Raw genomic sequence first — 12,408 nt, forward strand, 5'->3', positions numbered from 1 at the left:
TGGCGCCACTTGCAGCCTCTGCATTCTTTGGTGCTTCATTCCTTGGCTAAGCTGATTCTTCTTCAACCTTGTCTTGTACTTCATCTTCCTATTCAGCATCTTCTATTTCAGTATCTTCCACTTCCACTGAGTCTTTAATTTGGATGTGTTCTATTAGGCTTGGCTCCTCCTGGTTCCTCTCTTGCAGTATGGTTCCGGACCTCAAAGTGATGGCATTGATGCCACCCTTGGGATTAGGTAAGGTTGGTTAGTGGAAGTAGGTAATGAATCTATCCGGGCGGCGAGAGCTTATAAAGTGGCATTCAGACCATTTAGAGTAGAGTTCAGTGTAGTCTGCATGTCTTGTTGTCCTTGTGCAAGAGAACGAAGCATCTCGTCATTTGATGAGGAAGTAGGGTAAGTGATCTGTGGGACTTGTTATTGGTTATGCTGGGGTCCTTGTGACTGTCTTAGGTGAGGAGCTCTGTAAGGTTGGTTCTGATTCTGCTGTCTGTTGTTGTTATTCAACCTCTGGTTTCCATTGTTATCTCTACCTCCTCTGTTATAGTTGTCCCTCCAGCCATGGTTGGAATTATCTCTCCAACCTTGGTTGGAGTTGTCCTGCCATCCTTGGTTATAGTTTTCTCCTTGGTTGTAGTTGCCGCCTTGTTGATTGTATCCTTGATTCGGGCGGTCATAAAAGTTATGAGTAGCTGCCACAGTGTTGTCTTCTTGTTGGAGCTGCGGGCATTCATCAGTATAATGACTATATTCAGCACATATTCTGCATACTCTTTGTGGAACTAATTGTTGGCTTTGTTGTGGTGAGAAAGGCTGAGCTTGTTGTTGTTGGTTCAACTACATTTGCTTCAGTAAGTTGGTCATTTCACATATACTCTGTGTAAGAGCAGAAGTCTCAGTATTAGAGGAAACTTCTGCAACAACTTTTGAATGGCTGCTCCTGTGCCTGTGATTCCTGGTAGACTCAGCTAAGTCGCTGATCAGTTGCCATACTTCATCTGCGGTCTTGTACTTTTTCAGAGAACCATTACTAGCACCATCTAGTGTAGTTTTATCCCGAGGCTTCATGCCTTTAGTGAAGTAGCTGATTAACACTAGTCTGTCAATCATGTGATGGGGGCATGCGTCTAGAAGGTTCTTAAAATGCTCCCAGTACTCATAAAGAGTTTCTGTTTCTCCTTGAATAATGCAAGAGATCTCTTTCCTCAGTCTGTCTGTAACTTCAACTGGAAAGTATTTTTCTAAGAATTCTCTCCTGAGCGTATCCCAGTTGCTAACAGTTGCTTCAGGTTGGGAGTAGTACCACTCCATCGCCTTTCCCTCAAGAGAAAATGGGAAGGCGGTTAACAGAATAGAAGTTTCATTCGCACCATGATGCCTAACAGTAGAACAGGCTGTCTGAAAATCCCTGAGGTGCTTGATAGGCTCCTGAGCAGGTAAGCCATGAAACTTAGGCATCAAGTTGATTAATGCAGTCTTCAGCTCAAAATCTGCAGCGAGAGTTGGATGATGCACTTGATACGGCTGCAGTGTAAAATCTGGGGCTCCAGCTTCCTGGAGAGTAATCCTCCTAGGTGCTGCCATATTATCTGCGCGTGAATCAACTAAATCAGTAGTAAAGGAGCTTGTTTCTCTCTCAGATGGCGGTTCAGATTCGCCCTCAGATGAGACTGGTGAATCGATAATAATCACTTTACCACCCTCAGAGGCTAACCTGCGCCGAGCTCGCCTAATACGTGAAAGAGTTCTTTCAATTTCAGGATCAAATGCAGCTAAGCTCGGATTAGGCAGTTAATGCGTCATTCAATGAAAGAAACATATAGCTCATGGTAATAAAATAAAAATAAAATATGCAATTAAAAATAAAAATATGTACACTAATTAATAATTTAGCACACAATTGCAACTCCCCGGCAATGGCGTCAAAAACTGACGAGCGGCAGAAGTTAGACCAATTAAGAGATTATAATATAATAGAATAGTGTTGTGAGTGTAGCTTTTAACCAGCAAAAATCCGCCTCATCAATTTAGAAAGGTTGTCACAAAAAGTTTAGAATAAAAATACTGGGAGTATGAGTCCCAGGTCGTCTCCCAACGAGTTGCTAGAAAGGGTGCTATGTTATTAATCAGGAGTTTTCCGAGAATTTTGAGAGTTGAATAACAGAAAATAATCAATTGTAATTTAGTGTAATGAAAATTAAAAGAGACTTATAATATTCTAAATAAAAAGCCTTGACTGGGAGAATGATTAATCAGAAGTTCTATCCTTGTTGGGATCTCTTAAGTGTAGTATCAAAAAGGTTGTTATTTTCACTTAGTTAACCCTTACTAAATAAAGGAAATTCAAGTGATTGAGCTAACTCTTAATTGCAAATTCTAGTCCTCTCCCTTGGGAAGGTCTAGCGTTAGTAAATACAGAACTAGCCAACAACTTCCAATTTAACCATCACTTAAGCCTTCCAACTCAAGTGTCTCATTTTAATCAACCCCCATGTCGAGTAGGGAATCTACTCCATTGACATGAATATAACACTCAGAAAAATATAAGAAGAAGACATAATATATCAAATAAAATAAGGATTGGAATTTAAATCAAAAGTAAAAGTAATCCTTTGCATTAACAATCCATGAAAATAATCCAATTACCACTCTAAACAAGAATTAAGAATATGGAATAAATAAAAGAGTAAGTAAGGAAACAAACTAGAATAGTATCTTCAACGGAGGTAATGACTCTTCAGTATCCAAAAACAAAAGCAATAAACTAGGAATGTAAAGAGAAACTAGAGGAAGAGTAATTTTCTCTCTACATTCAGATCTAAAAACCTAAAAACTATCCTAATGAGAATATGTGAATGTGTGTCTCCGTATGTGTTGAGTCTTTACATGTTCCCTGGCTTTATTCTATGTTTCTGGGCCGAAAACTGGGTCAAAATGCGGCCCGAAATCGCCCCCAGCGTTTTCTGTTAATTTTGCAGATCGTGCAGGTGGCGTACGCGTCAGTCACGCGTGCGCGTCATTTGGCGAATTTCCTTGTCACGCGTACGCGTCGTCCATACATGCGCGTCATCTTGCAGAACTCCATTCCACGCGTACGCGTCAGGCACGTGCACGCGTCGCTGCAATTTACTCCATTCCGCGCGCTCGCGTGAGCCATGCGCGCGCGTCGGTGCTCGCTGGTCATCTCCTTCGTTTCTTGTGTTCCTTCCATTTTTGCAAGCTCCATCTCCATTTTCTAAGCCGTTCCTACCCTATAAAGCCTGAAACACTTAACACACGGATCACGGCATCGAATGGTATAAAGGAGAATTAAAATATACTAATTAAAGATCTCTAGGAAGCAAGTTTTCAATCATAAAACAATACTAGGAAGTGATTATAAAATCATGCAAATCATATGAATAAGTGGGTGAAAACTTGATAAAAACCACTCATTAAACACAAGATAAACTATAAAATAGTGGTTTATCAATGATATTATTGACTTTCTTAGTTAAACTTATTTTGATTCTTTGAACACAACTTTTTGAGTCTTGGCCGTGACCCTAAGTACTCTATTTTTCAGTATTACTACTGGATACATTCATGCCACAGACACTTTACCTGGGTGAACCTTTTCAGATTGTGACTCAGGTTTGCTAGAGTCCCCAGATAGAGGTGTCTAGAGTTCTTAACCACACTCTTTTTGCTTTGGACCATGACTTTAACCCTTCAGTCTCAAGCTTTTCACTTGACACCTTCACGCCACAAGCACATGGTTAGGGACAGCTTGGTTTAGCCGCTTAGGCCAGGATTTATTCCTTTGGGCCTTCTATCCATTAAGGCTCAAAGCCTTTGGTCCTTTTACCCTTGCCTTTTGGTTTAAAGGGTTACTGGCTTTTTCAATCTGCCCTCTGGTGCACGAAATTGTGATCTCAGGCAACGGCGCCAGAAACTCTGTACGCATGTCTTAATAAATCGTTTTTCATTCACAATTTCGATACAACTAACTAGCAAGTGCACTGGGTCGTCCAAGTAATAAACCTTACGTGAGTAAGGGTCGATCCCACGGAGATTGTTGGTATGAAGCAAGCTATGGTCACCTTGTAAATCTCAGTCAGGCGGATATAAAAAGGCTATGGAGTTTTCAAAAATAAATAATAAATAAACATAAAGTAAGGATAGAAACACTTATGTATATCATTGGTGAGAATTTCAGATAAGTGTATAGAGATGCTTTCGTTCCTCTGAACCTCTGCTTTCCTGCTGTCTTCATCCAATCAGTCTTACTCCTTTCCATGGCTGGCTTTATGTAAGGACATCACCGTTGTCAATGGCTACTTTTAATCCTCTCTGGAAAATGGTCCGATGCGCTGTCACTGCATGGCTAATCATCTGGAGGCATCACCCTTGTCAATGGCTGCATCCTATCCTCTTGTGAAAATGGTCCAAATGCTCTGTCACAGCACGGCTAATCATCTGAGGTTCTCGATCATACTGGAATATGATTCACCCTCCTTTTGCGTCTGTCACTACGCCCAGCACTCGCGAGTTTGAAGTTCGTCACAGTCATTCAATCCCAGAGTCCTACTCGGAATACCACAGACAAGGTTTAGACTTTCCGGACTCTCATGAATGCCGCCATCAATCTAGCTTATACCACGAAGATTCTGATTAAGAGATCCAAGAGATAATCATTCAATCGAAGGTAGAACGGAAGTGGTTGTCAGGCACGCGTTCATAGAGAATGATGATGATTGTCACGTTCATCACATTCATGTTGACGTGCGAATGAATATCTTAGAAGCGGAATAAGCTGAGTTGAATAGAAAAACAGTAGTACTTTGCATTAATTCATGAAGAACAGCAGAGCTCCACACCTTAATCTATGGAGTGTTGAAACTCTACCGTTGAAAATACATAAGTGAAAGGTCCAGGCATGGCCGAATGGCCAGCCCCCAAAACATGATCACGGGATCAAAAATACAATCCAGGATGTCTAATACAATAGTAAAAAGTCCTATTTATAATAAACTAGTTACTAGGGTTTACAGAAGTAAGTAATTGATGCATAAATCCACTTTCGGGTCCCACTTGGTGTGTGCTTGGGCTGAGCTTGAGTGTTACACGTGTAGAGGTCAATCTTGGAGTTGAACGCCAGTTTGTAACGTGTTTCTGGCGTTCAACTCTGGCTTGTGACGTGTTTTTGGCGTTTAACTCCAGACAGCAGCATAGAACTGGTGTTCAACGCCCTTTTACGTCATCTAAACTAGGCCAAAGTATGGACTATTATATATTTCTGGAAAGCCCTGGATGTCTACTTTCCAACACAATTGGAAGCGCGCCATTTTGAGTTCTGTAGCTCCAGAAAATCCACTTTGAGTGCAGGGAGGTCAGAATCCAACAGCATCAGCAGTCCTTCTTCAACCTCTGAATCTGATTTTTGCTCAAGTCCGTCAATTTCAGCCAGAAAATACTTGAAATCATAGAAAAACACACAAACTCATAGTAAAGTCCAGAAATGTGAATTTAACATAAAAACTAATGAAAACATCCCTAAAAGTAACCAGATTCTACTAAAAACATACTAAAAACAATGCCAAAAAGCGTATAAATTATCCGCTCATCACAACACCAAACTTAAATTGTTGCTTGTCCCCAAGCAACTGAAAATCAAATAGGATAAAAAGAAGAGAATATACTATAAATTCCAAAATATCAATGAAACATAGCTCCAATCAGATGAGCGGGACTTGTAGCTTTTTACCTCTTGAATAGTTTTGGCATCTCACTTTATCCATTGAGGTTCAGAATGATTGGCATCTATAGGAACTCAGAATTCAGATAGTGTTATTGATTCTCCTAGTTCAGTATGATGATTCTTGAACACATCTACTTTATGAGTCTTGGCCGTGGCCCTAAGCACTTTGTTTTCCAGTATTACCACCGGATACATAAATGCCACAGACACATAATTGGGTGAACCTTTTCAGATTGTGACTGAGCTTTGCTAAAGTCCCCAATTAGAGGTTTCCAGGGTTCTTAAGCACACTCTTCTTTTGCTTTGGACCTTGACTTTAACCGCTCAGTCTCAAGTTTTCACTTGACACCTTCACGTCACAAGCACATGGTTAGGGACAGCTTGGTTTAGCCGCTTAGGCCAGGATTTTATTCCTTTAGGCCCTCCTATCCACTGATGCTCAAAGCCTTGGGATCCTTTTTATTTACCCTTGCCTTTTGGTTTTAAGGGTTATTGGCTTTTTGCTCTTGCCTCTTGGTTTTAAGAGCTTTGGCTTTTTCTGCTTGCTTTTTCTCTCTATTTTTTTTGCTATTTTTTTTCTTTTTTTTTTTCTGCAAGCTTTGTTCTTTGATGCTTTTTCTTGCTTCAAGAATCATTTTTATGATTTTTCAGATTATCAAATAACATGTTTCCTTGTCATCATTCTTTCAAGAGCCAACATATTTAACATTCTCAAACAACAACTTCAAAAGACATATGCATTGTTCAATCATTCATTCAGAAAACAAGAAGCATTGTCACCACATCAATATAATTAAACTAAGTTCAAGGATAAATTCAAAACTCATGTACTTCTTATTCTTTTGAATTAAAACATTTTTTCATTTAAGAGAGGTGATGGATTCATAGGACATTCATAACTTTAAGACATAGTTACTAATTACTAATGATCATGTAATAAGACACAAACATGGATAAGCACTTAACATATAGAAAATGAAAAACAGAGAATGCAAGAACAAGGAATGAGTCCACCTTAGTGATGGTGGCGTTTCCTTCTTGAGGAACCAATGATGTCCTTGAGCTCTTCTATGTCTCTTCCTTGTCTTTGTTGTTCTTCCCTCATTTCTTTTTGATCTTCTCTAATTTCATGAAGGATGATGGAGTGCTCTTGATGTTCCACCCTTAGTTGTCCCATGTTGGAACTTAATTCTCCTAGGGAGGTGTTGATTTGCTCCCAATAGTTTTGTGGAGGAAAATGCATTTGAGGCATCTCTGGGATCTCATGGTGATGGGCTTCATGCATCTCTTGAGATCCATGAATGGGCTCTCTTGCTTGCTCCATCCTTTTCTTAGTGATGGGCTTCTCTTCCTCAATGGGAATGTCTCCTTCTATGAAAGTTCCAGCTGAGTAACAATGATGGCAAATAAGATGAGGAAAAGCTAGCCTTGCCCCAGGAGAGGGCTTTTTGGCTATTTTGTAGAATTCGAGGGAGATGACTTCATGAACTTCTACTTCCTCTCCAATCATGATGCTATGAATCATGATGGCCCGATCCACAGTAACTTCAGATCGGTTGCTAGTGGGGATGATGGAGCGTTGGATGAACTCCAACCATCCTCTAGCCACAGGCTTGAGGTCCAGTCTTTTTAATTGAACCGGCTTGCCTTTGGAGTCAATCTTCCATTGAGCTCCTTCCACACATATGTCCATGAGGACTTGGTCCAACCTTTGGTTAAAGTTGACCCTTCTAGTGTAGGGGCGTGCATCTCCTTGCATCATAGGCAAGTTAAACGCTAACCTCACATTTTCCGGACTAAAATCTAAGTATTTCCCCCGAACCATTGTAATATAATTCTTTGGGTTTGGGTTCTTACTTTGATCATGGTTCCTAGTGATCCATGCATTGGCATAGAACTCTTGAACCATTAGGATGCCGAATTGTTGGATGGGGTTTGTTAGAACTTCCCAACCTCTTCTTTGGATTTCATGTCTGATGCTAGGGCATCTTGGCCAGTTTCACTTACCTTTTCTTTACTGTTTTTAGGTTAGTTTCATGCATTTCTGTAGGAAATAAGCTACTTTTGGGTAGATATTCACTTATGCCTTGATTCAAGCATACATTGTGCATTTTACATAATTTCATGAGGATTTTGCATAAGTTTAGTGACAAATATTGTGCTGCCTTACTCATGACTTGGACTAGAGCTTTGATACACTTTATTGCTTGATTTCAGGACCAAAAGGAAGCAAGAAAAGGGGAGGTAACTTGCAAGGTTAACGAGAAAAGTGATTGCCAATAACACTCTCAAAAAGCCATCAATGCCCACGTTAGAGAGTCACGTTAACTAAGTTAACGTGAACTCTAAATGTGGAGAAGAGAAGTTGAGCCAACGTTAGTGACACTTAACATTGTCACTAACGTTGGCAATTACTCATAAGTGGCCACGTTAGAAGCCACGTTAACCTAGTTAACGTGGCCTCTAACGTTAAGGGGGGAAGAGAAGCCAACGTTAGTGACACTCAACATTGTCACTAACGTTGGCCTATGGTGCAAAGTACCACGTTAACTTGGTTAACGTGGGAACTAACGTAAGGGATGAAGAGTTGTCGACAACGTTAGTGACACTCAACATTGTCACTAACGTTGAAGCAACCACACAACCCCAAGAGTCACGTTAACTTCCACGTTAACTTAGTTAATGTGGAAGCTAACGATGAGGAATGAAGGATGAGCCAACGTTAGTGACACTCAACATTGTCACTAACGTTGGGATGGCTAAGGATGGCCACGTTAGAAGCCATGTTAACCTAGTTAACGTGGACTCTAACGTGAGACCTAGGGGCACATAGGAACGTTAGTGACAATGTTGAATGTCACTAACGTTCTCGAAAGATGGCAAAGGCCACGATAGAAGCCACGTTAACCTAGTTAACGTGGGCTTTAACGTGAAGCAAGAAGGGGCACACTGGAACGTTAGTGATAATGTTGAGTGTCACTAACGTTCTCGAAGGTTCACAAGGCAACGTTAAAAGCCACGTTAACCTAGTTAACGTGGGTTTTAACGTGAGGCAAAGGGGTGCATTGGAACGTTAGTGACATTGTTAAGTGTCACTAACGTTCTCGAACTTATATTCTCACTAAATATTAACACCCCTAATGTCCTGAACTAAAGTCTCCACCCACTTCGCACTTTCTCTCTGCAAGTAAAGCCAAGCCCAAATAAAGAAAGGAACTGCTTCAAACTCAAGATCCAAAGGCCCAAGACTTGAAGAATCACACTAGAAAGAGTAGTATATATAGGAGTAGCTTTGAATTGAGAAGAAGTTCTGGAGGCTGGGAAAAAGAGAACTACTCTCTGTATTTTACTTTCTTTGCAATTTCTAGTTTTATGATGTGTTCTCCATCTTTGTTTTCATTTTCAAGAGCTATAAACAACTAAACCCCTTTCATTGGGTTAGGGAGCTCTGTTGTAATTTGATGGATCAATACTAATTTTCATTATTCTTCTTCTATCTTTCCTCTTGATTTTACTTGAAAGCTTTCGATCTTTATCCAATTGAGTAGTTATCTTGGAAAAGAAGCTATTCAAACTTGGATCTCTTTTGAACCTTGAAAGAGGAATGAAGAGATCAAGCTAGAAATGCTTTCTCATGCTGGACCAAATTGGGTTTGGATGGGTATGTGACTATAACCCTCTCAATACTTGATTTGGGAAATGCATGTGGTATAATCAGTGACCATACTTCATCTCTTCTCATGAGCAATTGACCAAGGAATTGGCTATTGATCAAGATTTGAGAGATTGAATTGCAAGAAATTGTAATTCAATCACTTAAGATTGCCAAGGAGATCAATGAGTGCATTGATTGAGGAAGAGATGAAAATGAACTTGATCCGGAGAATTGCAACATCTCCTAAGCCCAATGAACTCCCCATCTCTGATCTCACCCATTCTCTTTAAATTCTGCTATTTACTTTTATGAGCAATTCCCCCATTCCCATTTACAATTCTGCATTTTATTTTCAGTCATTTACTTTCAGTCCTTTAATTTTAGCATTTACTTTTCTGTTATTTACATTCCTGCCATTTTATTTTCTGCAACTCTCAACCCAAATTCTGGATTCGCTCAACTAGAACATTCTTCTAATTAAAGTTGCTTGATCAATCAATCCTTGTGGGATTCGACCTCACTCTATTGTGAGTTTTTACTTGACGACAACTTCGGTACACTTGCCGAAGGGAGATTTGTTGAGAGACAAGTTTTCCGTGCATCAAGTTTATGGTGCCGTTGCCGGGGATTGATTGTGCATCAACAATGATTAAATTGGAAGATCACTAGATTGAGCATTTTTATTTTGTGAGTTTCATTTTTCTGTTTGAGTGATTTACTTTTTGTTTTAGTTAAACTTCTTCCCTTCCCCCTCTACTCGTTTGTTTTTTTTGTTATTTACAATTCTGTTTGCTAACCCACTAACTGTTTGATATATTGCATCACCCACAACTAACAGCAATTCTGACATAAATACTGTCTGCACCTATTTTCCTTGCTTGTACTTGTTGGTTGTATGACAGGGAGAAGAAGCGAGGCTTCAACTTCCTTTGATTCTGAACTTGAGAGAACCTTCCTTAGACTAAGGAGGGAGGCAAAAGAAAAACGTGTAGTTGGTGCTGAAGAAGAGGAGGAATACTTTGAGGAATACTTTGAACCAAACATGGAAGAAAACTTGGAAAATCATCATGAAGAAGAGACTCACAACCATGGCAGAGGAGGTGGAGCAAATCATGCTGGGGAGGATAGAAGAGTTTTGGACTCTTACATTAATCCAAACCCAGGCAATTGTGGAAGTAGCATCCAAAAGCCAACAATCCATGCCAACAACTTTGAACTTAAACCACAGCTCATCACCCTTGTCCAGAACAACTGTTCGTTTAGAGGAGGTGTTCAAGAAGACCCCAATCAACATTTGACCACCTTCCTGAGAATATGTGACACAGTGAAATCTAATGGTGTTCATCCTGACGCCTATAGACTGCTCTTATTTCCTTTCTCACTCAGGGACAAGGCAGCCAAGTGGCTGGAATCCTTCCCAAGGGAGAGCTTGACAACTTGGGAGGATGTGGTGAACAAATTCTTAGCAAGATTCTACCCTCCTCAACGAATCAATAGGCTGAGAACTGAGGTTCAAACTTTCAGGCAACAAGATGGTGAGACTCTATATGAAGCATGAGAGAGGTTCAAGGACTTAACAAGGAGGTGTCCACCTGACATGTTCAACGAATGGGTGCAGCTGCACATTTTCTTTGAAGGTCTCTCTTATGAGTCAAAGAAGGCCGTGGACCATTCATCTGGAGGATCTTTGAACAAGAAAAAGACCATTGAGGAAGCCATAGATGTTATTGAAACAGTAGTAGAAAATGACTACTTCTATGCTTCCGAAAGAGGGAACACAAGAGGAGTGATGGAGCTAAAAAATGTAGATGCTCTGTTGGCACAAAACAAGCTCATTACCCAGCAGCTGGCTGACCTCACCAAGAAAATGGAGAGGAACCAAGTAGCAGCAATCTCATCTTCATCAACAATCCATGAAGGAGTGAATGAAGAAGCAGAGGGGAGTCAGGAGCAAGCCAACTACATTGGGAATTCACCAAGGAAAAACTATGATCCATACTCCAAGACTTACAACCCTGGATGGAGAAACCACCCAAACTTTGGGTGGGGAAGTAAGCAAGATCAAAATCAAGACTAGAGGACATCTCAACACCCCCATAACAACACTTCTCCACACACTTATCAAAACCAAAACAGCACATCTGCTCCGAACCACTCATCAATTGATGACAAGCTTTCTAAGATCGAAACCTTCATTGAAGGAATATGCAGAGACATTCAAGACAGTAAAGCATTCAGAGAGGAAGTGCAGCCAAACATGCAGAATCAAAATGCTTCCATCACAAAACTGGAAACACAAATCAGCTATCTATTTAAGCAGCTTCCTAACCACAATTTTTGCTATGATGCCCATTCAAGCAAAAGGGAGGAGTGTCAAGCTATCACACTTAGGAGTGGGAAGGAACTGAAGGAACATCCCCAAAAACCACAAGAAGAGGGCTCAAATAAAAAGGGAGAAGAGCAAGATGGAACGCAACCCCCCACGCCAAGTCTGCAGAAAGAAAAAAAAGATACCCCAACTGAACATCTCAAGAGCTCCATACCCCCAGCTATTGAAGAAAAAGGAAGATGACAACCAGTTCTTGATATTTTTGGAAATCTTCAAGAAGCTACAAATCAACATACCATTTGCTGAAGCCATAGAACAAATGCCACTTTATGCCAAGTTTTTGAAGGAGCTAATGACTAAGAAGAGAAGCTGGAAGAACAATGAGACTGTGATACTAACTGAAGAGTGCAGTGCTATCATTCAGCATAAACTACCTCAGAAACTGAAGGATCCTGGGAGTTTTCAGATCCCTTGCATTATAGGAGAAATCACAGTAGAAAAGGCTCTTTGTGACTTAGGGGCCAGCATCAATTTGATGTCAGTAGCTATGATGAGAAAGATGAAAATTGAGGAGGCTAAACCAACAAAAATAGCTCTACAACTGGCAGACCGGTCGTTCAAATTCTCTCACGGGATAGTAGAGGATTTGCTAGTAAAGGTAGGAGATTTCATATTCCCAGCAGA

General features: G+C 40.4%; 2 non-coding genes across 2 annotated transcripts; one reads left to right on the forward strand and one right to left on the reverse strand.

The window, feature by feature from the left end:
* Nucleotides 1-1,104: 1,104 nt before the first annotated feature.
* On the forward strand, nucleotides 1,105-1,212 carry LOC148574481 (small nucleolar RNA R71). The gene has a single exon (XR_015906300.1). It is a non-coding gene; the product is annotated as a small nucleolar RNA R71 (small nucleolar RNA).
* Nucleotides 1,213-10,890: 9,678 nt separating this feature from the next.
* On the reverse strand, nucleotides 10,891-10,994 carry LOC148574482 (small nucleolar RNA R71). The gene has a single exon (XR_015906559.1). It is a non-coding gene; the product is annotated as a small nucleolar RNA R71 (small nucleolar RNA).
* Between the last annotated feature and the right edge of the window lie 1,414 nt (nucleotides 10,995-12,408).

Source organism: Arachis ipaensis, chromosome B2 (assembly GCF_059453495.1).
Source record: "Arachis ipaensis isolate K30076 ecotype BB chromosome B2, ASM5945349v1, whole genome shotgun sequence".
Classification (NCBI taxonomy): Eukaryota; Viridiplantae; Streptophyta; class Magnoliopsida; order Fabales; family Fabaceae; genus Arachis; species Arachis ipaensis.